The 24,892-nt window shown below is 46.4% G+C and overlaps 1 long non-coding RNA gene across 1 annotated transcript; it reads left to right on the forward strand.

Annotated features, from left to right (window-relative positions):
* Positions 1 to 1,186: 1,186 nt before the first annotated feature.
* LOC121164776 lies at positions 1,187 to 2,046 on the forward strand. Its single transcript, XR_005885160.1, has 2 exons — positions 1,187 to 1,448; positions 1,967 to 2,046. It is a non-coding gene; the product is annotated as an uncharacterized LOC121164776 (long non-coding RNA).
* The last annotated feature ends 22,846 nt before the right edge of the window (positions 2,047 to 24,892 follow it).

The following is a 24,892-nucleotide window of genomic DNA, read 5'->3' on the forward strand; positions in this document are numbered from 1 at the left end:
AGGGCATTTTCTAAAAGGAAGAGGGATCACCAGACCCATGCGCAGGTGCTGAATTTTCCCAAGGCCTCCAGCCCACCCTCCTCTTGTCTCCCAGCCAGCCCATCCCACTGGGGAGCCAGAAGGCCCAGCCGACAGCCGGGTTGTGCAATCAGCAGTGCAGATGTGGCTGGGACTCTGGCTTGTGGCAGCTGCCTCTGTCATCACCCAGAGCCTATGGCCTTCACTTCACCCTTGAGCTGTACTCTAGCAACATTCCTGTCCCCATCCCAGACAGGCCCCACCCCAGGCACCATCCTGCTCTAGCAGTTCCAGAGAACACTTGGCTGCCAGGAATCGCAGGTCAGCTTAGCCACCCTGTACTCTGCCACCAGCAGAGGAGGCCTTGTTCTCCCTGGGCCTCAAATTCTCCACTGAATTTTCTCTATTCCTGAGGTCATTGAGTTTAGAAAGGCATTTGCTGGGGGACAGGCACGATGACTCAACTGACTAATCCTCTGCCTGAAAGTACTAGCATCGCATTTGGGTGCTGGTTCACGTCCTGGCTGCTCACTTCCAATTCAGTTCCCTACTTACAGCCTAGGAAAGCAGCAAAGTATGCCCCAAGTCCTTGGAACCTTGCAGCTATGTGGGAGACCCGATGAAGCTCTGGGCTTCAAATTGGTTCAGCTCAGGCCGTTGTGGCCATTCGGGGAGTGAACAAGAGGACAGATGGCCTTTCTCTGTGTCTCTTCTCTTAGTAAAAAAATCTGCCTTTCCATAAAAATAATTAAAAAAAATATATAACTTATTGACCCACATAGGGCCTGGATAAGATCCGAAATCCCTTATATTGTCCTTGGGCAATCCAAGTAGGACAAAATCACTTTCCATTCTGCAGCGACCTTCTGACTGCTATTTTCATGAAGTCTTGAATTTGATCAATCATCAGACAACACCACGATTCCTCGGCCTCATTAATGGTACTTTGGAAGACTTAAAAGAACCTCAAACGACTCTTTGCCTCAATAGGAGATACTGGATCCACAGAAAGAGTAATTACTTGCTAAAAGGATCCCTGATTTGAAAATTCACAAAGATTAAGAGAGGAAATGGAGATCCCCCCAGCAAATATGAGCAGAGATGGGGTGAGGGCCCAAGAAGCAGGTCTTGTTATCAGATCTTTTTCCTCTATTCCATGCCCTCTGACATCATAGTGGGGATGGTGGTCATAGTGGCAGCAATTATGACAGTGATGCTGGTGATGAAGCAGTGCTGCTGCTGATGTGGCCATAATGGTGACAGCCGCAGTGTTGTTGGTAGTGTGGTGACAGCAGGAGTCGTGCCAATTATGTTGGCAATGGTGATGGCAATAACGACGGTGGTAGTTAAGGTAGTTTTAGTGGCAATGATGGGGATGCTGGCAGTGATGGTTATACTGATGGTGACAAAGCCTCAGTATGATACTGAAGGTAAATTTATTTCTCTTGGAGAATTTGGGAAAACATAGCGCATCCTTATAATATCAGCTTTAAGTTGTTTAGTTTTGGAATGATTCGGAGTCTGAGTGAGCCCTCACCCAAACCCTTGCTCAGCAGCACTGAAAAGGCTCGGAACTTCTGCTGTGGTGAGCTCCAGGATGGACAGCTCCCACAGCTACCCTTCCAGACCCACACTGGGCTGAGCTCACACATTTCCCAAGGCCTACTGCGGCCGATGGCTGGGCTCCACGGCAGTCCTTATGCCGGCCCCTTCCTGGAAATCAAGAACACATCAGCCAGGTGGCTTTGGCTCAGAGACTCTTCCCAGATGCCTTCCACCTCATGGCCCAGCCTCTAAGAACAGGGCTGTGGGCCCCCACCCTCCCTCTCTGCTCTGCCTTCGCCCCTCTCCCTCCCCAACAGGAATCACACCTTCCTGACCCCCCAGAAACTCTCCTTGGCCTTTTATTTGTCCTTCACAGCTGTGTCCTCTTTATGTCTTGTTCCAGGGTTAGCAGAAGAACTGAGTTCACACACCTGAGCCATACAGGTGCATCATGGACAAAAGAAAAAGACAACGCATATGACATTGGCAAAGTGAGGCTGATTTTCTTACACACCTTAGAAACTATCTCAGAGGACAATTACAAGCAGGCAGGTTTCATCGACTTCGAGTCCTGGAGGCAAGTTGGCCTTCGGATAGTAAAATCTTTGCCAGAGTCAAAATCCACCGTAGAGAAAGGAGAGCAGTCGTGGATGCCCAGGATGAGCTGAAGCTGAGCTGGGATAGAAGAACTTGAGATTGCATGAGATAAGAAAAGAGGTGACACTTGAAGAGGTGGGAAATGTTTATAGAGTGACAGTGTAGGGAGGGCTCACAGGTAGCCACTGGGGCCACACAGAGCAGCACCAATGAGTCTGGAATTGAGATGGCAGATGTCACAAACAGGCAGAAGACACGTGGCCAAAGAATGAGCCTGTTTTGTTCTCACCCTGGCCACCGTGACAGCTGGAGCCCAGAGGAGGCCGGTGGGTGGTGCTGCTGACAGAAGCAAGAAGGCCAAAGGGGCTCAGTTGTGGAGGGAACATTCTGAGTGGCTTGGGTCATGTTTCTCCATGAGTTGCATTTACTGTGAACTTGAACACATGTGCCTAGAACACAGACAAGTGGCTTCAGGCTAGGCTGTAGGCTTAGAGGGGAGGTATTGCAGGGGGTGAGGCAGGAGGGGCTGGGAGTGGTGCGGATGCTCGAGTGAAGGAAGCAGAGTCCTGGCAAACCCTCCCTGTGCAGAGGCAGGGATGGATCTTGGTGCTGGCAAACAAGTGGGTCCCTAGTGAGATAGGAAGGGCAATACCCCCTACGCCACAGCATGGGCTGATGTCCACAGTGCCGAGGTATGCCAAGGTCAGACCCAGGTCTGGCACCTCAGGTCTCTCTACTGCCCTCCAGCCCAAGGGGTGCCCATCTTGGCTCAGGAGCACGTGAGGCTACCCACAGACCTCAGAGGAACTCTCACATGGGGCCATGCCATCACCCAGTGGTGATGTGCTGGCAGCGCTAGGGGCACTGTGCCTGCTGCGGCCCAGCCTCCCGCGGGCTGCTCCTGTGGTCCAATGGCCACGTCGATCTCCTGGGGTCAGTGCCGGGGCGGCAGCAGCCTCCGTGTGAGGTGGTGGTGTTGGCATCTGCTCTCCTGAAGCAAGGACTGGGAAAACAGATGACCTCAGGCTGTAAGCTCTTAGAGTCGTTGCTCAGAAGAGAGCGGAAAAGATGAGGCTAAAAATACATGCAGACCCAAATTCCCTACCTCATGAAAAACATACACACACACACACACACACACACACACACACACACACACACACACAAAAAAAAACAGGTCGACTGTCCCACAACGTGTGTAACAACAGGCCTAGAGCCATCATTCCCACATTCCCACCGCAGCCTGTAGGTCAGACTCTTCTGCATTTGTACTTGATTTCCACCCAGGCCTGGCTGCTCTGACACCAGAGCAGGCTGGGCCCGTTGCTCATTGCCAGCTTTGCCCATGTTCTCTCCTCTGCTGCACCCTTCCATTCACTCTGAGCTTAACTCAAGTGTGTCCAAGACTTCATCTGGTAGATGATCTCAACTTCCAGGAGGACCCTCCAGTCCAGGTCAAGAACCTGAACATGGCGCCACTAATGGGCTTGTCTTTTCCTCAGGTTGCTGAAGGCTATGCCAACTCTTACAATCATAGTAGAATCTTAATTGGGACGAAGGTTTCTTAATGAGGAGGGGGAAGGTAGATGCTTAATAAATAGTCCTTGCAAGCTGGAGTAGTGGCACAGCAGATAAAGCTACCACCCACCATATGCTGGCATCCCATATGGGCACTGATTTGTGCTCCAGCTGCTCCACTTCCTATGTAGCTCTCTGCTAATGGCCAGGGAAGGCAGTGGAGGATGATCCACATGTTTGGGGTCCTGCCATCCATGTGCAAAATCTGGAAGAAGCTCCTGGCTCCTGACTTCGGCCTGGCCCAATCCTACCTGAAGTGGTCATTTGAGGAGTGAATCAGCCAATGAAAGTCTGTGTCTCTCCCTCTAACTCTACTTTTCAAATAAACATTTCTTACAATCAATTGAACAAATGCAATGGTTGGACCCATTTGAATATGCTCAGCTTCTTAGGATATGAAGAGGGAGTGGGAGGGGCCCAGGGAGAGGATAAAGAGTGATAAAGGACAATGTTGCAATGTTACATGTGACCACCCTTGTATGTGACACAGGTAGGAAGTGCTGTACTAAGCCAAAGCACAAACTATTGTGTTTGGGATTCTTAAGCAGTTCATTCTTAAAATGGCCTTAAACATCTTGCCAAGTCAGTGTTTCTCATCTTTTGGGCTACAGCTGCCCAGACTTGTGCTGGATCCAGGGAGCTGTGCTGGTGTCAGTTGCTGCTTTCACAGTTGGTGCTTGTTTTTCAGAGGTGATGGGGGGACACAATGGAGTCACAAGCACACCTGACAGCCAATCATCCCTTGGCTTTTCTGCCTGTATCCTCTCCTTTTCTCTGCTTTAGTGCAATGACCACCCTGCAAATGCAGGAGGTCCTGAACCAGAGAAGCCACAAGCCTGAGCCTAACATCTGACCCACAGTGGGTATCAGCAGCTTACAGGTGAATCAGGGGATGGACAGAAAGAAATAAGGTAGAAGAAGACAGTAACTTCCTACACATCTAAAACTCCTGGCAGAAGGAGAGCCAAGGAAAGTTCAGAAGCAGCTACGTAGGCTTTTGCAGTACTCTAACAATGCAGACACATGATACGATGGCTTCCAAAGCCATCAGCCCCACAAAGTGACTACTGACAACAGCTACAGAGTCATCAGCAAACCTCCCAATATACTGAGAAGGGTCTAACAGCCTGGTCCCCATGGTTCAGTGTGACTGTGAGAGATTCAGACCCCGCTGCTTGCCAAGCTGGCACATCAAGAGGCATCATCATAGACCAACCTGCCTGCTGGCCACCCCTGAAAGACCAGTTACTCTGGTCAGAGGCTGACAGTGCCCTGGTCAAGCTCCACAGTGGGTGGGCTTATTTGCATGCCATCTTCTTTTCTAACCCAGTTTTTGGAACTCAGCCTTGTCAAGCAGGCCTGGCAACCACTCCCCTACCTCCATCTGCTCTCACTTCCCATGTGGCAACATGGCTCCCATGGGCAGAGGCAGCTGTTGCCCACTTCCCAGCCTGGATGTGGGCCAGGTTACCTGAGGTCTTCTCATCCAATGTTGGGAGGAGAAGCAGATTCCAAATCTGCCCAGCATAGGACTGCTCCCTATGACTTGGGAACAAAAGTGTCCCTTCCAGGCAAGAGCTAGCTCAGCTCATTGGGGAAGTCCTGTTTTGGGGAGATACTGGGCATTCTTCCAAAGATTAAGCTACTACTGTGTTTCCCTTTCAAATTTTATCCTGATGTTTATGACTCCCCTGGCAGGAGAGCTGGAAGGGAAGGAGGTGAACAGTAGAATTTAGGCTCCCAGTCCTCCCTGGATCCCTCTCAATGAGGAGCCAGGACAACAGTCAGCCAAGGTGCTAAGTGCACCAAGCTCAAGATCATGTTTTCCCCACATCTGATCATTCATGGGAATCTAACAAAGTGGGGACAAAAGGCTGGGAGAGCAGGAGATCTGAGAATTCCAGTCCTTCCAGTGCCGAGGAAGTTCTTCCTCCTCTGTGGCCTTGGGTTTCCTCCAGGACAGAATGAGACCCCAGAGGCCCTCAAAACCCTCCTGCGTAGCAGTTTTAAGTATAGAATGGAGCCTGATGCTTACAACCATGTGTGCAGAACAGAAGCTGATGTGGTCCCAGGCCTCAGGATTGAATGATGTAGTCAGGAGAGAAAAGGCACATGTGTGAACCAACTGGGGAAAATGGCAAGACTGACTTTGATTGAATGCCTAAGTTAGTGGATCAGACCAGCAGGGCCTGGCTTGAGGGCTGAAACTCTTGCAAAGGATCTGTACATCCATATGCCCTACAAGCCTCGACTGAAGGCTGAATAAATAATACAACTTGCACGTATATGTGTGACTATTTTTCAAATCATCAGTGCTGCTGTCACAAAGGAAACACAGATTCATTTCAAAATGGTCGTGAGGGCAGACCGCCTTTGGCTTACAATGCGCTTTCTCAAATAGCAGGCCTTACAAAGACAGCCGCTGTTTACAGGGAAATAAAACGGTATCTGGGCTTCTCTTTATAATACTCCGGTGTTGGTGGGGAGGTGGGGGGAGGGTGTGTGGAAAGTCAGTGGTGGATGCAACTTGAAGGAGAGAATGTTAATAATTATTGAAGCTGGATATGAGTACATGGGGGATTATTATACGGTTGTCTCAATTTTGTATGTTTGAAATTTTCCATTATAAATTTTTTCTGAAGAGCACAAATGCTCTTATGTGGTCATTCACGGAATCTTTTGACATTAGGAAAGGGATTCTTGGGGGAAGGCTGCTCACAATACATTGTGGAGTGTAAGAAAGCTGTTCTAAAGCCATATGTCAGTATGACTTCAGATCTTTTTCCTCTAAAAGAGTGAATGAGTGTTTCAGGCTCTTGTGAAAATGTCAGACACAGTTAACTCAGTGTAACAGCTCTTGTATTCTCTCTTATGCTTATCTGTACTTTGGATGAGCCTGTTCTCCTTTTGTCATCAGTCCTAAATATTGCTTTTTATAAAGCTTGATGACAGGCTTTGTATTCAAAAGGCTGCCAGGTGCTCACTGGGACCCTGTCATGTCATGGGAATTCCCACCTCATGGAGTTCCAGGCCTTGGGAGGTTGTCATGGCGGACAGCCTCCCACTGGGTTTTCAAGCGCAGGATTCAGAGATCACAAGATGGGTGAGAAGGCATTCCAAGCAGCACACAAGTCAGCATGTCCCATCTTGAGAGAGTGGCCTCCACAGAGCAGGGGTGAACCCAGGGCCTAGGGGCTATGGCAGGGGAAGCAGCGAATGTGGAGTAGGGACAGAGGGGTTGGGTGGGGCAAGGTCTTGAAGCATTCTGGGAAGAGAGGAGCCTCAATGTCTGGCTACAAATTGTCCTGGGTATGTGTGTGAGTGTACACACGCGTATTAGCTATGGCATTCAGAACAAGGGATAATTGGAAAAACATGACCAGCGCTGAGCCACACGCATTTGGGGACATGTGGCTCCGGTTCTGGGATTGTTTGTCATTCCCTATTTCAGGAAAGCAGGAAGACCAAAGATGAAGCATTGAACGCATGAAGATTCAGATGTCACCCAGGAGTCAGCAAGAGGCCAAGGCGGTCATCAATCAGCAGCCACGTCTTGGGGTCACCGCCCACCCCATGACCAATCCCATCACTAGGTTGTCCCCTTGCACGCTACTAGCTGCCAGTCAGGACTAGGGTGCTCAGCAACTAGCAGCTTTCGCACGCTGGGAAGAGGGAACTCTGGCATCTTCCCAAGCGTTTGCCGGAAGGGAGCCGGAGGGGCAATGGGGTAGAGAGGAAGAGGCGACATAACAGGCAAACTGAAGACAATGTGGGAAACTCCCAGAAAACCCAGTACAAACATCAAAGGGTCTGGGTGAGCCACTAAGGTCTATATGACCTTCCAAAGGCCAGAGTAGTTGCTGACTTCCAGAAGGCAGGGACGTTAACAGTACGCATCTTTGTACCTCTGTGTCCTCACTGGCAGCTAAAGCAGAGACAGGCAGGAACGGGGGCTTCAGGTCAGACCTCTGGGGCACTTGAAGAGGACAGGGACAATACAGTATTGGGAGCTGAGGCTGGCCAGGTAGATTCATGCAAGCGCAACCTGCAAAGACAAGACTTTTCAGATCCTTTGAGGAAGGTACTCCATTAGGACTCTCAGGGTCTCCCAGTCACTCACTGTCCCCTGGGAAATCTGGGCTTCACCTATTTTACAGTCTTCAGATTTTAAAACTAATGTCATATCGCCTAATGTCACCTTAATCCTTATGAGACTAACACAGTGCTTAGCTCTGAGTAGGGATTCAAAAGACAAGAGATCCCCTACCCTGGGTCCCTGATTTCCCCACCAAGCCTGTCATATCTCCTCCAAGGAGGCCTGGGTGGCAGCCTACACCAGGAATGCATTAGCTTCCTCTTTGCTCTTCCAGCCAAGTTCCTTTCCTCCCCTCCCCTCACGCAGCCAAAATAAGGTTGGACTTTCTCAAAAATGTTTACTAGGAAACTGAGAAACAAACAAAGGAAGATTGAACTCAAGTGACGAACGTTGAGGAACTATTATTATAGGATTCCAGAATCTATTAGCAATCTTGGGTCAAACAACCCAACCCAAATTCCCCAGGATTGTGTGTGTGTATGTGTTCTGATTTGTTTTGTTTTGTTTTTTAAGAAGTGCTTCTTATTGGATTGTTCTGGTCTTCATCCTCATTATTATGATGTGCTAATACTTTTGAATATCTGTCCTGTTCTTAGTAATTTGTAGTGTGATCATTTATCATTGTATCAGGCTTAATCAATGTGAACATATATCATTTTATCATGCTTGGAAGAGTTTACTCTCAGTCCTGCAGTTGTTCCTCTGGAAAGCAGCAGCTCTGGGAAATGAAACCAGCTTCTTTGATCTCAAAACCTGTGACTTGATCACTCTCTACCTTGCCTCTCCTTGGCCATGTGTCTACAACCTTTGTTAGACTCCAAGGAGAAGTCTATATCCAGGATGGAGAGGCCCAGTCACAGTTCATGTGTAGTCTTGGACCTATTCTTGGCCCAGATTCTTGGGGAAGCTCCCAACACTGACAACCTCAAGAAATCATACATGTGAATGAAACTGCCTTGTACTTTCTTAACTTTTCATATGGACTGCAGGTACACAAAGCTATGATCATGCCAATTACAATGCACATTGTTGTTACCTTGTCTGAGACTCAAACTTATATGTTTGTTTCTTATTCTTTAAAAAAATTTTCAAACCCAGATTTTTTAATGTATTTGTTTAATCAGTTGCTTATTTGAGTGGGAAAGAGAGAGAGAGAGAGAGAGAGAGACTGACTGTCCACAGTGGTCCAAGTTGGGCCAGGCCAAAACTGGGAACCAAAAAGTCACTAAGTCTGAGACTCTATATGGGTGCCAGGGACCCAAGTCTTGGAATCATCACCACTGCCTCTCAGAGTGTGCATTAACAAGAAGCTAGAATTGGAAGCAGAGCTGGGGCTCAGCCAGGTACTCTGATATGGGATGCTGCCATCTTAACTGCTAGCTTGAATGTCTAACACTATTTTATTATTAAGAAAATAAACACCACAGGGGACAGCCCATAAAAAGAAATAGAACACTCCAGATAACAACTACCCATGTCTCTTACCAACCCTACCCGCAGACCCTACCTTCTGGAAGTAACCACCAGATGTCATATTTACCATGCCCTTGCTTGTACGAAGCTGTAGATGTAGCACATAGTCTCATCTGTTCGAGTTTAAACCTACTTTTTATAGTGTTATTTGCTGTCAGAGTTGGAGGCTTACAGCAGAGAGCAGGAACTTTCTGAGATTCCCTTCCTTGTCCCAATGAGGCTGTCAAGATTTATTCATGTTGTCACAGGTCCTTTCTGTTCTTTTTTTTTCTGTTATTATTGTAATCAAGCAGACCCATGAACAGGAGACCAAAATTTGTGATCATCTTTGCATCTGACAAAGTAGTATATCTCTTGAATTTACTTTTCAAAAGACACTTTAGAAAATGTTTTTCATATGATCTTTGTGCCTGGTTTTTTGAACCTATATATAACTAGGAACATTTTTATTATGCACTGTCATCCAAATGATAGTTTATTTAACTATAAAAGTCCTAATTCAAAGTTTGTCCTTCAATATTTTAAAATATGGTTCCATTGTCTTCTTGCCTCCGGTGCTTCTGTCCAGAAGTCTGATGTCAATCCAGTTCTGCTTTTGTGGTCATTCTCCCTTTTCACTTAGGAAGCTTTTAGAACATTCTCCTACATTTAAAAATTTTAAACTTTATGGCCTTAAAAACAAACTACAAGAAAGAGACTGAAGTAGTGGTTGCCAGGGACTGGGGGCTAGGGGAAATTAGAGATTAGTGTTTAATAGATACAAACTTTCCACTGCAGAAGATGAAAAAGTTCTGGAGATGGATGGTGGTGATGATTACACAACAATGTCAATATTAATGGTACTGAACTTGAAAATGGGGAAAGTGGTCAATTTTATGTTGGGTATATTTTTACCACAATAAAAATACAAAGATTTAACTTTTAAGAAATTTAAATTTGAGGGCTGGCACTTGGTGCACTGGTCAAGATATTTCTTGGGATGCCTGCATCCCTTATCGGAGTGCCTGGGTTCAAATCCCAGCTCAGCTCTCAATTCCAGCTTCCTGCTAAGATGCATCCTGGGAACTGATGGATCAAGCAATAGGTCTCTTTCCTACACAGGAAGATCTGAAATGAGTTCCCAGCCCCAGCCTGGTACAGCCCCAGCTATGCAGACATCTGGAAATGAACTAGCAGATGAGAGATCTCTGCCTGTCTCTATCTCTCTCTTCTTTGTTTCTGTGCCTTTCAAAATAAATGCATTAAAATGAATAAATTATTTTTTTCTATGTACAAAATCTAACAAAGGAAAGGATTTCCTTTGACATTCTTAAATTTTATGATATAATATTTAGGTGATTTTGTTATCTCTTATTTCACGTTGTCAATCATTTTTAGAGATTATTTGTTTTTACTCTTGGAAATAGTTATTATTTTATCAAACAGTTGCTTTCTTTTTAATTTTATTTTCTCTATCCTTCTAGTCTTATTTTCTGGAGCTTCTAGTATCTGGATATTAGCATCTATTTCCCAATTCTCTGCATGCTTTAACTTTTCTTGTAATGTTACATACAGTCTTTCTTTATCCATTCCTACTACTTTCTGGAGACTCTCTTAATCTCATCTTCCAATTCATTAATTTATTTTTTAACTATACTCACCCTGTTATTTGTTTTTCTACCATATTCTTTATTTCAACAATTACATTTCTCTCATCTAATACTTCTAACTGGTATTTTTAAGAACTTTTTGTCCTTACATATGTGAGACTTCATTCTATGAACATGTTTTGCTTCTTTAAACATTGTACTTTACATGCCTAAGACTTTGGCTTCAGAGGTGGACAGTCCAATTGTGGTTTTCCCCTTTAGGTGATAGTTCCCCCACACAAGGGTTTAGTTACAAGGATTCTTATTCTCCAAGAATCTCAGCTACTATCTGCAGCAAGTGGTGCAGAAGAAAAAGCCATAGCTGTGCACAGAACAAGGATTCAGACACTTGTCCATCCTCATACTGTGAAGCAATACCCCAGGTCAGTGGTTGGAAGGGGGAGTAAGGGAGTGAGTGTGTATGTGTATTGGGGGAGGGGAATACAATCCACTGTCCTGGGGTGAGGGAGAGGATTAGCTGTGCTTGTTTCTCCAACTGCCTCCTGGAGGGGCTGTTGCATTATTCAAGGCACAACCCCAGCACCTGTCCAAATTTCTGGAACTTTGTTCCAAAACTCTGTAGTCAGAGGCACACAGTACTCATCCCAGGAAAACATAAGAGGGTGAGGCAAGAACAGATCTTAAGTCATTTTTCTCTAATTCAACCTCTTGTTGTTACCATCAGCCACCTTCCATCCTGGCTTATGCCATGCCCAACAATCTAGTTCACAGCAGCCTTCAGTCCCCTTGAGTTCTGCTAGCTTGTCTGATTGTTTTTGAGGTATGTGTGACAGTTGGGACTTTCTTGGCTGAGTTCTGTGTTTCCCTCTGTAGATTCTCTGAGGCTGATTTTTGGAGAGGGAGCCTCATGCCCAGGAATATTTGCATTTTGGTAGTCACCAGATGCCCTCACCTTTACTAATACTTTGCCTCTGCTCACACCATTTTTCTATCTGAACATGCCAGGGAAAGGTACTATTTGTGCTTCTATTATTTTTAAATAACACTTCCCCCTACTTCATCTACAAAACCACAACATTCTTAGCTGAGGATGCTTGAAAAACTCCCCAAAGCACAGAACCAATAGTCTTACTACCATGAGATTCTCCTTTTACTTCAATGTGGGTAGATTCTCCAGAGACCTCCACAAATGTTGGTTCATGTCAACCAGTTTTTTGAGATTTCTATCTCCTGACGCATACCACTGATGCTGGGTATATTACCAACTTTTAAAAAATTTGCCAAGCTGATAGTGAAAAATATGTGAGTCCTGTTATTTTCCTGTGTAGTCTTGGGTATGCAGGATGACAGAGGATTGTTTTGTATGTCTATGAACTGTTGCTTTTGCACAGTTTGCTTCTGAGTCATTTGTTATTTTTCTTAATGATTTGTTTGACTTACTGATAAATTACTAGCATTAATAGTTATCATATGTGTTTCAAATATAACCTATTCGAATGTATATTGAATATATATTATGTTTGTTTCAAATTCCCCAAGGCAAAGAAAAGATGACTTTCATGCACCCATGCTTATGTTACCCTTGAAAATATAGGTGTTTAAAATTGCTCCTGCAGGTAGATCTTTCAATAATTTCCTTTCAGATTCTGACTTTTGTGTGCTGCCTACCAATGTCACAATTAGAAGAAAAAATTCCAAGAGATCCAGTTAGATATTTCTTAAGAGCAGATATGCAAATGCCCAACAAGCACCTGCCCAGGTGCCCACATCCTTCACCACAAAGGGAATGTAAGTCAAAATCACCACAAGACATTGCTTCATACCTAGGAAGAGAACTATGGTAAAAACAATCAGAAATTAGACCCTTCATGCATCGGTGGTGGGAATGCAAAATTATGCGGCCACTTCGGAAAACAGAATGGGTGAGCCTTAAAAGATTAAACATTGAGTTACCCTGTGGTACAGCAATTTTGCTCCCTGGTAAACACTCAAAAGCAATGAAAACATATGTCAACATAAAAACACATATACTAATGTTGAAAACAGCAGTAAATTCTTAACCAAAACATAGAAACAACACAAATAACCAAAAACTAATGAAGGAATAAATAAATGTGGTAAATCTATGCAATGGGATATAATTTGGCAATAAAAAAACACCCAGCATGGAGCATTAAGACATATTACACATGAACAAGTCAGTGGTAAGGGAAAGAAGTCACAAAAGACCACATATTATGTGATTCCATTGATAGAAAATGTTTAGGAAAGACAAATAGATGGAAAAGTAGTTTAGTGACTGTCTAGGACTAGAAACATAGTGTGGAGGGAAAAGGATTGGGGAGGAGGGTGATGCATGCCATGAGATCAGTTGTAGCGGTAGTTGTACATTACTAAGCATGACTAAACGCCACTGAATCGTTCAATTAAACTGAGGGACTTCCGTGGTTTGTGAATGAGAGTTCAGGAAAGCTGTTACTTTAAATGTATTTTATTCTATTCTTCTAAGATTTGCTCCATAAAACTATATTAAATTAATATTTTATGTGAAATGTGATCAAGGAATTTTACTCTTTTCAAAATAACAAATATTAATCTAGGCTCCATTTTAAAATATTTATTTATTTGGATTTATTCAAAGTGAGAGACACAGACAGAAACAGAGCAAATCCATCTCCCAATTGATTTCCTAAGTGCCTGCAATGGCCAGGCCTAACCCAGGAGCTCAGAATTCCTCCAGGTGTCCTATATGGGTGGCAGGAACTCAAGCACCTGAACTAGCATCTGTCGCTTCCCAGGTTACATTATTAGGGAGATTGGAAGAGAAGTTAGCTGAGATTTGGGATGTGGCTTTACCTGTTGCAACACAATGCCTGCCCCTTCTCCTCAACTTCATGTTTTTGGCATAAACAATCTACTTGTCATTGCCTTGCAATGAAACTTTTATTATCTCCTAAATTCTGAAATAGACACGATTCTGTTTCTAGACCTAATAGTCCGTTTTCTTGTCTATTTTTTCACTACTACTACATGGTTTTGCTTAGTGCAGAATTAGAGAATATTCTGCAACCTGGTTTGACAAGCCTTCTCAGGTAAAATACAGCATTTTGTTCGCTTGTTCTTTCAAATCAACAATCAAAGTGCCTACTCACATAACCCCCCAAAAAGGAAAAAAAATGGTATTTGGTTGAATTACATAAAATGTACTGAACTGGCGGAGTAGTGACATCTTTAGAATATTAATCTATCACTCAACTGGAACAAATGTTTGTAGAATTCACTGACATTTACAGTTCCTTTCAGGTCTTGAATATTTATTGAGAAACTTGTGGCTTCTTTTATAATTGCTAAAGAGAGATAACTTTGGTGGATTTCCTAGGTGTTAAAGATGTTTAGGAAGAACCATCAATTCTAATGTATTTAGCTTATATCTAGCCACCTAGGGTACCCTTGTGTTACTTATAATAGATGATCCCTTATTGTGTTACTTAGGCTGATATATCAGCTAGAAATTTATAGCTTTCTTAAGGTAAAAGAAAAGGCAAATCTGCCTTAAAGAGAAAAAAGATGTTTTTTACTCACAGAATAGAAATTCTTAGGCATACATTGACTTCAGGAGGACTTAGGTTTTTTTACTTGGCCTTTCAATGTTTAAAAGTCATCCTCACTTCCACATGGTTTGTCACACGGCCATCAGCAACAACCCAAAGGTATGCTTTTATGGACTAGGCATGGACCACATGTTTGACTCCTATGGCTGAGTGGCAATTCTATTCGATCTATACGGAGAATGAATGTGTGAAGGACTGAATCTTCAAATGGAATTGATGAGTCATTTCAGGAGGATCCAACTATACTGCAAGGCTAATAGAAACTCAATGCAGATACACTGAAATCACCTAGAAAATAAAAAGGTACTTCTTTGCCTCTTCCTGTATTTCTGCTACTCAGTTTTTCTTTTCTATTGTTTATTTACTCATTTTTATACATTTGAAAGATAGTGCAGAATCTTCTATCCAGAGATTCACTTCCCAAATGCCTACAACAGCTAAGGTTGGATTGGCAAGAACCCAAATACTTGAGTCATCATCTGCTGCCTCCTGGGCACATTAGCAGGAAGTTGGATGGAAATCAGGGGTGAAGGTGGGGCTTAATCCCAGGCACTCAGATATGCAGTACACATGTCCAATTATGGCTTAATATGGTGTTCCACAACACCCACTCGATAAAAGTTCTGGGCATCCTAAGATGAAAAATCACTGTAATAGTGTTTATTGACTTAAGTGGCATTTTGCAATTTCGAGTAAAGTAAGTGAGATAAAGTTTAATATTCTGAGAAATAACTGGGCCCATCACCCTATTCATGCAACTACAGCTCTGTGCTCTGAAACACAAGAATGCGGGGGGGGGGGAATGAATGGCATCAGAATTCCCTGGAAACTCACAGGACTTTGGAAATCCTTGAAAGGAAAATCTAACTTGTCTTAGATATGATGAAGGGATAATAAAAAACTAGAAGGAACACTTGAGCAATAGCTGAAGCCAATGTTGGAAACCCTTGGGGTTAGCTGACTCTTCACATAGAACAGTGCTGCCTGCATTTGGGGAAATACTACTCAGTCACATTTTAGGTGTGTGCAAGGCAGTCCAACAGCTGCTGGATATGCAGCAGTGATCATGCTGTGGGAGAGGAAGGAAGAAGATGCACACAGGGTGGTGTCAGGAATGAGAAGAAGCCATTGCAATGAAGAAGGAGGAAGTCAATGTCAACATGGGTCAAACCTTAGCAATCACAAAAAACCTGGCTTGTCTGAAGAACCAAAAGACCAGGTTTGCAGTAGCATCATGCACTGGAGGAGTGACATGAAATGATACTGAAAATGTTAGAATCAGATCGCGCAGACCCTCCCTAACCATGTAAGAAGTGAGAATTTCATTGCATGTGAAATTGAAGTCAGTGAAAATGTTTTACCCAGGTGAATAAAGCCACATACTTTAAACTGCTGGAATTTCTATGTGAAACTAGAGGAAAATTCTTAGAAGGGAAATTATGGAAGCAGAAAGAAGAATGGTGTCAGTGGAAATGGAAAGAAACAAATAGAACTAGAAACATTTTGAAAGAGGAATCAAGAAAACTTATGCATGATGAAAAAAATGGTGGAAAATAAGGAACAGAGGAGAATTTACAATTACTGTCCAAGATCTTAGAAGGAGTAAGTTGTTGGATGATGATGCTATCCTGATATGGGAAAGTTTGGAGGGAGAGTGATTCTTAAGAGAGTAAGTCAGGACTTCCACTTCAGGCCTGTTGAAGTTAAACTTCCACACGCAAATTCTCTCTCTCCTAAGACCACCCTAGTCTAATGGCCACAGTGAGGGTTGGGATGGGGAATAGAGGTTGCACAGGCCATATCAGTCAGCCACCAAGGGAACATAAGAAGGCCCTGAAAGATCTTACCATGTATGCTTCACCCAAGGCCCGTAAGTAGCTATACGGCAACTGCTGGACAGGGCCTCTAAGTACCCATTCCACCATCTGGACAGGAGGATGAGGTGCCCTGGGAGTGACTCTTGGCCTCCACTGAAGAACTAGATCCCAGAACCCTCCTCCCCTGCGTCAACCCTCTTCTCTCAAATGCTTCCCAGCCTTCCAGATGGTCTCCAGACACCCCGCACCCTCTCCCCTGGGTGCAATCACCATTCCCAGGGTCAATTTAGCTCCTTGGATCCTTCAATCCTGGGAGAGTCATGAGACTGTCTGTCATCACCCACCCCCTGGGGACTGAGAAGGGCAGAGAGCCAGGCCAGCGGGTAGAACACATCTGCAACTCCTTGCTCAAATCCAACTCTTCTGACTAACCTATGGGAAGCTCAGTTGGGATGTCTTCAAACAAATGCGAAAATGGCTTTCTTTCCACACATACCTTCTCCTCATCCTCCAACATGTCTTACTCATCAGTCCAGACTTAGCTTCAAAGATCTCCTCTTTGGGAAGCCTTGCTAATTTCCAGGAATATCTATCTAGTCATTTCCTCTCCTCTGTTTCCTTGAGCAGAGAACAATGGCAGCCCCAACTAAGCTGTCCTGATCATGTATTGGCCTAGTCATTCTTCTCTTTCCTGCTCTAATATGGCTCCCATTAGCCCCAGTTGGCTACTTAATTTTAAGTGAATTATAAGTCAACATAAGTAAAATAGTTTCTCAACCCCACTTCAGATACCAATAGCCACCTGTAGGTATTGGTTCTTACTTTAGCACAGGCTAACAACATTGGATAGCAGTACATGAGTCTTCTAAGGCTCCTTGAGGAACAAGCTGCATCTTACTCACCCAGCACTCCCTGGCAACCAGGATGATATTGAGAACCTGGAAAATGCTGAAAACATGGATTGACTGGGTGGATGAGAGATTGTATTCTGGATACCACATCTCAAGAGGAATATAGATGGCCTATATTAAACATACTCAGGGGGAAAAAAATCAGGGACCATGAGATAATAAAATAGGGGAAAACTGAGAGGGGTAATTCAGTGAACTGGGGCAGGGTGGGGAGTCTTGGTCCATCCTGAGACAGCGAGAATTCCAATGGCAATGTCCTTCAACAGCACCCTTCTGGCAGCGCAATGGTATATATAGTGCTGTCCATTGTGATATTTCCTTTCACCTTTCTGACAATCCATGTCACCTTCCCATTGTCCTTCCAACTCCCAGAGAAGTCTTTTGTGGTCATTCCCAGCTGGGTCAATCCCCATGATCTGTTTAGCATAATTTCAAGGAACTCCAATTGAGCAGCCACGGCCCCCATCATGTTCTGGCGCATGAGTCTGCTATCAATGACTCCTTCCTCCAAACCCACACCCAAGACCGACCAGTGGATCCCCAAGTCTGAGGCTCCATTACACCTGGGCTTACCAAGGGCAAGAACTATAGGTCAGGATAAGTGGAGACTCCCCAGGAATTACTGTCTGTTGCCTCTTAAGGCTGGGAGTCAGCAAAGGATCAGTCATAGGTCTGAACTTGTGGGAATAAACCAGCCACAATCTGGCCTACCATGACAGATACAAAGCAGATGCTTGAGGAAACTTGAGATGACACTTCTCCTCTTCACCCTCAAGTGAACTCCATGAAATAGTTTCTCCTTTGGACAAGTGGCTAGCCCTGGGCAAAGCAAGGACATAGGCCTGGCATTTGAGGAACTGGAGAAGCTGAGTCTCCCCCACTGACTGCTTGCTGTTTTTTTTTTTTTAATCAGCTTAATTTAGTATCCTTAGCCTTTGTCATCCCTCTTTGCTTGCCAAGAACACCTAGGAGACAGACTGAATTACCACAAAGGGCTTCTTAAAGTACCGCTCTTAACCTGGGCCCATTTCTCTGAGGCCCTTGGGCTCACCTGGAGCTTCTGCTCATGGTTACGCAGTGTAGATTTCTGCTCTGCATTAGGCATCAGCTCAAATACTTGCTCCACTAGGATCTAGGCCAATCTTATCAACAGGCTTAAGATTGTGACCCCCCAATGACAGATTGTAGAAGGACGATGTTTGTAATGTCCTTTATTCTCCACTCTGTCCCCTGAGCTCTTCACAGCAGCCTCTTTCACTCAGATCTTTCACTCCTCCAATAGAGCAGCAGGTGCCATTCAGTTTTGCCCTGAAAGAGAGTCAGCTCATCTTTGGAGAATGGTGAGGGGATGTGCCTTATGCCCCCTATATAGGCCCTTCTGGCAGTTCTGCCAGTCAGATGGCAGTCTTGTCATTGCTATTTCAAAGACAGCACAGTGCAGCTGCACTGTCACTGCCACTCTGGGAAGCCTGGGTCCTGCACATGTGTTGTGAGAATGGGTGGGAAGGCTTTCAGATGCTGGAATTGGTTTCAGCATTGGCCACACCATCGGTTCCTTCCTTTGGCCTGAGGCTCTCCTTCTTTGGAGACAGTAGTCTCCCCTGAGAGGTTCCTGGGTTTGTCATGCCAAGGGAGCTCTCTGGGTGCCAGGAGACTGGGCAACCCCAAAGGTCAGTGGGAGCAGGTGGGCATCCTAAACATTACCCCACTGCTACTCAGCCCTCAGGGCTTAGAGTGGAAGCTGCCTTCCCATGTTCAGGGCAACGGAGGAGAAGAGCTGGAAGTCATCAGGGTGTTGTTTTTGCCAGTGGAGCCCTTGAAGTGGAGACAGGAGAAAAACAAACAAACTCAAGTCATCTCCCCAGGGCCCTGGAAGAGGTCCCTTTCACAGCCAGGAATGTGACAGGGAGTGAAGTCAGCCAGGAGGCTTGCCTGTAGAGGGAGAACTACAGGCTGCCCTGGGCCTGAAGGTTGGAGGCACTGAGCCAGGAGTGGTGACAGAGCTGGGGAGACCCTCCTCCACCTGCAGTCCCCAGGAAGGATAAGGAGCCAGTGGAAATTATCTCCCAAGAGCAATACAGGGTCTTGTGGAGTTCCTCAGTCCACTCATGGAGCCCGACAGGCCTCTTCTGAAGGCCAGTCTTATGTCCATCAAAACACATATTGGACACTGATGCGTCAGGATAATTCTAACCAGCAAGAGAAAGAGGGCCAGGATAGAGACACGAAGAGCAGCAAGGGTCCCCGGGGAGGGACACAGTATGCTGTGGATATGGGAAGCAGAGCGGCAGACAGACCAGGTGGGAGGGGAAGGACTCAGCTGCACTGGTCCCAGCTCTCCAGGAGACTTCAGGTAGGCCACGAACCTTGACCTAGAGTCACATCCATGTCCCACCCCACCACTCCATCACTCCACCCAGGCAGCCCTGCCCCTCACTGCATTCTCAGCTCACAGCAATCTCCAAAGGCAGGTCCAAAGGAGGTGAGAAGATGATACAGGACTTCCTTAGAAGGGAAATGTGCTCTCAGCAGCCCCAAAACACATTCTGAGCCTTGAGACCATGGGATACAGCCCATCTTGTTAATCCTTTGCCTGCTTAGGGGTAGCCTAAGATGTCCCCTGAGTTCCCATCAGGGGTCACAGCAATGTGAGCGGAGCTGGACAGACTCCACCAAGCTCTTCGTGACTGGGTTCACACAGGATGGTCAGGACCCAGTGTATCCCTTGGAGCAGGGAAGCAAATGCTGACTACCCCTCATAGGCACTATAGTGGGGGTGGCTAACATGAAACAACAGGTGCCAGAACATCTAGAAAGCAAAGTACAGCAGTTTGATGTATTTCCGGTGTCTATTCAGGGATCTTGTGACAAAACCTTCGGGAATAGGCTGTCAGAGCACCTGACCCAGCTTCACCATGTGTGGATGGGAAGATGGAGGCCCCGAATCAGCCCCTACAGCCAAGGATGCTGCTCGGGTGGACCAGAGCAAGAAGAGTCATGGGAAGTGTTCCACCCAAGCTCTGACAGCCCAGTGCTTTGCTCAGCCTACTAAATGGTTAACCTTGTCCCTGAGATCCATCTCCCACCCACACCTGTTTCTCCACCCTGAGATCTTCTTCACACTACACTGAAGTCAGGCCTGGCCTTGCCCCTCATCTCCTCCCAGAGGCCCAAGTTCTGCCCCAGGTCCCAGCACAGGGACCCAAAGCCCTCTCTCTGCTCCCACACTCCCAGATCTCCCATCCCTCTTGCCCACCTGGGAGTCTCAATGCAGCCTGGGACTTCAATGTCTCATGTTAAGTCATTTATCCCCAGAGGGGTACCGGTACAGCCCATAATGATTGAATGAAAAAATGATCAAGTAATTGTACAGAGGCCTGAGCTCACTTGGAAAGGAACAGGGAGAGGAAAGAGCCTATGAATGGACAGGAAACAAACGAGAGACAATGCTGGGGTTGGACACCTGCAGTGTCCTGCCTTAGCCCCGCCTGCTGCTCTAACCATCAAGCCATCATGCTAAGGACCAGGTCCCAATGACCAGCCTGTCCTGTTGCTGCTACCCAGGGACCTGGCTGCACCCTCTGACCTCATCAGTCTTCCTGCCTGTCTTCTACTGCCAGCCACAGCCTTGGGGATAACCCCTCTTCCTGCAGAATGCAGACTTGTCAACTGTGTGGTGTTTCCATCACAGGGTATGGGTGCTCAGGGTTCACCCCATCCTGTAGATGGTCAAGGTTAGGGGAACCTTGTCTGGATCCAGCTCCCCAAGATCTAATAGATGTTGTTGAAGGAGTGGCTTCCTCTCACCTCCCCATGGTGTACCTCCCCAACTCTATAGCTTTCTTCCCTCTCCAATCCTTAGTATTGGCTTCCCAGGGTGGGGTGGCAGGGACACGAGGGGAACCCAAGGACACTTCCCACTGTCACCTCCCAGAGCCAAGGAGGCAGCTGTCTGTTATCTCCAGTATTCAGACCCCAGGATCCTGTTGCATTCCAGGCAAGAACACTGTGAAAGTGATGAGGAGGCCATCAAGATGGTCTGGACTAAGGAACAGCCAGACCCTTCTACCCTAGCCTACGCTGACCTCCTTCTGCCCCTCAAGTCTTCTGGCTCTCAGTTGCTTGCAGAAATCTTGGCCCAAATGTCCACATTGCTTTCCCCAAGGACACCTCCTTCTCTCCTTCCCTTTCGGGCTCCAAGCATCCCTACCCCAGAAAGCTCCTCCTGTCCCGTCACATGCCCTTTCCCTGTCCCTGGAAAGTTGCCCGCTAGCTCAGAGACTTAAGCAAAGGCCTCATAGAGCTAGCACTCCAGATATGGACCCATGTAAGGGTTATCACCTACACCACTCTTTTCATTCCAGCAAAAACAGACCTGGAGACCAGGCCCAGACTGAGGCCAGGCTCTGGCCAGGGTCTGGTTGTCACAGGATTGTCTCTTAAGCCTGAACACAAATCAGCATCTAACTCTGCTACTCTTTTAATCCCCAACTGTGCTCTCCCTAAACTCCCTAGAGCAACCTGATGCCTGAAGTTTCTGCAGACCCTACTTCAAAGCCCATTTTCTCAGTGGGAAGAGGCTGCTCTCCCAGAATTCACCTTCTGAGAAACTCTTCTGCCAGCTGACCCAAATGCCATAGAGTCCTGCTTTCCCCAGCTGACTTTCTTCAGCTGCCCAGGATACCATGGTACTCATGGGCAAGGCTGGTATAGATGTTGCTCTCCAGGCAGGTTCACTTCTCCTCCCCACATCCCCAACCCCAGCACCTTTGTCATTTTCATCAAGACTCCCAATGCCCAAACAAACAGCCCCCCTGCACCCCCAACTACAGAGGGAGACACCATGGCTCCAATGTCCCCACTGGGCTCCCACCCCTACACTGTCCCTTCCAGGGTACTCTAGCCTGCTTCTGCTCCCCCAGGGTCTCAGTGAGCCCCTGGGCTCATGCTCTCTCCTTTGACCCTTATCTGGATACCCATCAGCATTTTCTTGTTGTTTGTTTTGTTTTGTTTTGTTTTCCTTAAGTGGGAAGGTCACTGCTCTCCTTCTTGTCTTGTATCTGGAGCAGGTTCACACGGACTCCTGCAACTCCATGTGTGGGTGGGTCATGGTTGGCTGTGAGATGTGCTAGGGTCTCTTGTGGAACTGCTCCAAAGGAGGACCTCAGTGGGACAGGTGTGGCATGAAAGGGGAGTTTCAGGTAAATGGTGGCTCCAGAAAAGCCAGCACAACCCTGAATGCCCTCAGCCCACCTGTGTCCCTGTGGTCAGAGTCTCAAACACTTGATTCATTTCCTTTCTCCAACTATTCTTAGAACTTCCCCCCTCTTTTTTTTTTAAATGAAAGCCCCTCATAAAGGTTTGTCCCCTGTTCTCATGCACACCCTGGAGTTTTTGTTCTCCTGGCTGAAGCCAACACTTGAGGGAACATGGGAATTCGGGAGGGTGGTGGCTAGAGGAGTGGGGGAACACGGCCGCCATGCCTGGTGGAGGAAGTGCTGCTGGGAAGTGAGGAGGGTCAAAGACAAAGCCTTTGGAGAATGCCACCTAGGACTTGGGCTTCATTAAGGAATGTACTAACAGCAGATTCTAAGGGCACAGCAAATGCATAATAATTGCTACAATTCTCATCAGTCCCCATGTCAATGTGATACTAATACAAAGAAAACAGAGTTAGTGTCGTTTATAGATAAAATTCTAGGAACATAATGATTCTTACCTTCCTTGCTTCTTCTCTCTGCCTTCCTTCCCTCCTTGCCTTCTAGCCTACCTCCCTTCCTTCCTTCTTTTCTTTCTCCTTCTCTCTCTCTCCCTTTCTCCTTTCGCTTTCATCTTTCTTTTCTGTCTTTCTCTTGCTTTAATTTTTGAGATAGCATGCTTTTAATTCACATTGTGGTCAAAGACACGATGCCCCCTCTCTCTTGGTAAGACATCATACCAGGCTCTCTCTTGGCAAGGCTTTCCCTCACCTTTTCTCTCTGCTGCCCGCTCCTCTCCTTCCCTGTCACAGCACCCAGGGTCTCCACTCCCCTGATGAACCTTTACTAACCTGCCCACAGGTGCAGTGTCTGGCAATTTCCCACCAAATCCTTCTTCTCTTTCTTCACAGTTCTTGCCTTCACCCAGTATGGACGGATACCCTGAAATACATGCAGTGCTGGCCTCCGTCTTTTTCCCTTCTCTATTGTTTTACATTTTTCATTTTAAAGATTAGTTATTATGTATTTAAAAGCTGAGAGGGGGGAGAGGTGGGGAGAAATCTTTCATCTGCTGTTTGACTTCCCGCCCCAATAGCTGCAATGGTCAGGGCTAGGGCAGGCTGAAGCCAGGATCCCTGAACTCCATCTGGGTGTTCCTTGTGGGTAGTAGGGACCCAAGCACTTAGCCTGTCTTCTGGCACCTTCTCAAGTGAATTGTCAGAGAAATGGATCATAAGCAAAGTCCAGGACTCAAAGTAACACTGTTACTGCATTGCAGGCAGCAGCTTAACTCCCTGTGTCACAATGCTGCCCTCTATGATGACAAGGCCAACATCACAGCCCAAATCGAGGTCTGACCAAGGCTGAAGCTGGGCAGGCCTGGACTGGCCAGCAAACCCCAAGAGCCTCCTTCCATTGAGAAGGAGTGAGGGGCTCCTGCTACTCCAATGCCACCAGCTTCCCAATACAACTACCATCCACTGACCTCATCTCTGCCCCTTCTGATTCCCAAGTCACTTCCACTCAGCAGCCACGGAGGTATGTCAGAACCAAACTCAGAGAATGTCACAGACCTGCTTAAAATCCTCCCATGCTTCCACAAGCCCAGCCCACCTGACCTCTAAATGCCCCATTCACCTCAGTTCCACTTGGCATCACCTCTGCCTATAGCCCCGCTGGCTTTCAGGACCCACCCTGTGCCAGCTCCCTGCTTCCTGATGCCTTTGCACCTGCTCTTCTGCCTGCCTCACTGCCCAGCCCCATTCTTCCCTTGCCTACTCCTATACTTCATTCACATCTCTGTAGAAGCATCACTTCTCTGGAAAGGGCTCTTTTACTTGCACCTTGGGCAAAATCAGTGCCTGTCCTGTGGTCATCATTTCCTCCTGCCTCCAGGAAACAGGTCTGCATTCACAGGCTCCCTTCCCTAACCAGAATGTAGCTAGTGCCCCAAGTGCAAGGGCTGGCTACCCAGCTAACCCTAGGTCTTCATGGGGAGGAGCTTGGAGGATATTTTCCCATCATTACTTTCAGGGGCTCTCACAAAGTTCTATTTCCTGATCTGGTTCTATAGACTTCTTGAGGCCTTTCTCCAGTTCTAGTTACTCCCACTTTTTTTTTTTAAAGATTTATTTATTTTTACTAGAAAGGCAGATCTACAGAAAGACACAACGATCTTCCCTCCACTGGTTTGCCTCTGAAATGGCTGCAATGTCCAGAGCTGAGCCCATCTGAAGTCAGGAGCCAGAAGCCTCCTCTGGATCTCTCATGAGGATGCAGGGGTCTAAGGAACCAAGAGTTTTTATCTTCCCAGCTTATAATGTCCAAGGGCTTGGGCCTACCTCTACTGCTTTCGCAGGCCATTAGCAGAGAGCTTAAACAGAAAGAGAGCTGCTGGAACTCAAGCCAGCACCCATGCAGGATGCCAGTACTGTAGGCAGAGGACTAGCTTGTTACAC

Source organism: Ochotona curzoniae, unplaced genomic scaffold (genome assembly GCF_017591425.1).
Source record: "Ochotona curzoniae isolate NIBS_2020 unplaced genomic scaffold, NIBS_Ocur_1.0 contig_883, whole genome shotgun sequence".
Lineage (NCBI taxonomy): Eukaryota > Metazoa > Chordata > Mammalia > Lagomorpha > Ochotonidae > Ochotona > Ochotona curzoniae.